This window comes from Schistocerca gregaria, unplaced genomic scaffold (assembly GCF_023897955.1).
Source record: "Schistocerca gregaria isolate iqSchGreg1 unplaced genomic scaffold, iqSchGreg1.2 ptg000227l, whole genome shotgun sequence".
Classification (NCBI taxonomy): Eukaryota; Metazoa; Arthropoda; class Insecta; order Orthoptera; family Acrididae; genus Schistocerca; species Schistocerca gregaria.
In genome coordinates, this window is record NW_026061746.1 from 308233 (window position 1) to 311086 (window position 2854).

Genomic DNA, 2854 nt, shown 5'->3' on the forward strand with positions numbered 1-2854 from the left:
ATTTTAGTGTCTCCACATACCGCTGCACGCGACATAGCTTTGCAGACGATATGTACAAACGTTTCAGAGAGAAGAGCGGCCAATGTGACCATCTGGCTTTAAGTAGATTCGATAACAAATGACGAAAACGGACGGATTTCTCAGGTTTTTACTACATATGAACACTTTTCACATTCTGACGTGCAACTCGGCTGCTAGTCCTCCTTTCATGCAGAATCTTAAGGTCCTAGCTCATGTCCAAGGTACCGAAGCCAGCTAAAAAGACAATAATCGATACCTAAAACTTAAATTGTTCTACTTCTTACTGGCTATTGCATCAACTTAGAAGCTTCATCTGTGTTCTACTATGGTGATTTTAGTGTCTCCGCATACCGCAGCACGCGACATAGCTTTGCAGACGATAAGTACAACCGTTTCAGAGAGAAGAGCGGCCAATGTGACGATCTGGCTTTAAGTCGATTCGATAACAAATGACGAAAACGGACGTATTTCTCAGGTTATTACTACATATGAACACTTTTCACATTCTCCCGTGCAACTCGGCTGCTAGTCCTCCTTTCATGCAGAATCTTAAGGTCCTAGCTCATGTCCAAGGCACCAAAGCCAGCTAAAAACTCAATATTCGATACCTAAAACTTGAATTGTACTACCTCTTATTGGGTATTTCATCAACTTAGAAGCTTCATCTGTGTTCTATTAAGGTGCTTTTAGTGTCTCCACATACCGCAGCACGCGACATAGCTTTGCAGACGATAAGTACAACCGTTTCAGTGAGAAGAGCGGCCAATGTGACGATCTGGCTTTAAGTCAATTCGATAACAAATGACGAAAACGGACGGATTTCTCAGGTTTTTACTACATATGAACACTTTTCACATTCTCCCGTGCAACTCGGCTGCTAGTCCTCCTTTCATGCAGAATCTTAAGTTCCTAGCTCATGTCCAAGGCACCAAAGCCAGCTAAAAGGTCAATATTCAATACCTAAAACTTGAATTGTACTACTTCTTACTGGCTATTACATCAACTTCGAAGCTTCATCTGTGTTCTACTACGGTGCTTTTAGTTTCTCCACATACCGCAGCACGCGACATAGCTTTGCAGACGATAAGTACAACCGCTTTGAGAGAGAAGAGCGGCCAATGTGACGATCTGGCTTTAAGTCGATTCGATAACAAATGACGAAAAAGGACGGATTTCTTAGGTTATTACTACATATGACACTTTTCACATTCTCCCGTGGAACTCGGCTGCTAGTCCGCCTATTATGCAGAATCTTATGGTCCTAGCTCATGTCCAAGGCACTAAAGCCAGCTAAAAAGTCAATAATCGATACCTAAAACTTGAATTGTACTACTTCTTACTGGATATTACATAAACTTAGAAGCTTCTTCTGTGTTCTACTGTGGTGATTTTAGTGTCTCCATATACCGCTGCACGCGACATAGCTTTGCAGACGATATGTACAAACGTTTCAGAGAGAAGAGCGGCCAATGTGACCATCTGGCTTTAAGTAGATTCGATAACAAATGACGAACACGGACGGATTTCTCAGGTTTTTACTACATATGAACACTTTTCACATTCTGACGTGCAACTCGGCTGCTAGTCCTCCTTTCATGCAGAATCTTAAGGTCGTAGCTCATGTCCAAGGTACCGAAGCCAGCTGAAAAGACAATAATCGATACCTAAAACTTGAATTGTTCTACTTCTTGCTGGCTATTGCACCAACTTAGAAGCTTCACCTGTGTTCTACTATGGTGATTTTAGTGTCTCCGCATACCGCAGCAAGCGACATAGCTTTGCAGACGATAAGTACAACCGTTTCAGAGAGAAGAGCGGCCAATGTGACGATCTGGCTTTAAGTCGATTCGATAACAAATGACGAAAAAGGACGGATTTCTCTGGTTTTTACTACATATGAACACTTTTCACATTCTCCCGTGCAACTCGGCTGCTAGTCCTCCTTTCATGCAGAATCTTAAGGTCCTAGCTCATGTCCAAGGTACCGAATACAGCTAAAAAGTCAATAATCGATACCTAAAACTTGAATTGTTCTACTTCTTACTGGCTATTACATCAACTTAGAAGCTTCGTCTGTGTTCTACTATGGTGCTTTTCCTGTTTCCGCCTACGGCAACACGTGACATAGCTTTGCAGGCCATAAGTACAACCGTTTCAGAGAGAAGAGCGGCCAATGTGACGATCTGGCTTTAGTCGATTCGATAACAAATGACGAAAAGGGACGGATTTCTAAGGTTTTTACTACATATGAACACTTTTCACATTCTCCCGTGCAACTCGGTTGCTAGTCCTCCTTTCATGCAGAATCTTAAGGTCCTAGCTCATGTCCAAGGCACCAAAGCCAGCTAAAAAGACAATAATCGATACCTAAAACTTGAATTGTACTACTTCTTACTGGATATTACATAAACTTAGAAGCTTCATCTGTGTTCTACTGTGGTGATTTTAGTGTCTCCGCATACCGCAGCATGTGACATAGCTTTGCAGACGATAAGTACAACCGTTTCAGAGAGAAGAGCGGCCAATGTGACGATCTTGTTTTAAGTCGATTCGATAACAAATGACGAAAAAGGACGGATTTCTCAGGTTTTTACTACATTTGAACAGTTTTCACATTCTCCCGTGCAACTCGGCTGCTAGTCCACCTTTCATGCAGAATATTAAGGTCCTAGCTCATGTCCAATGCATCAAAGCCAGCTAAAAAGTCAATAATCGATACCTAAAACTTGAATTGTACTACTTCTTACTGGATATTACATCAACTTAGAAGCTTCATCTGTGTTCTACTGTGGTGATATTAGTGTCTCCGCGTACCGCAGCACGTGACATAGCT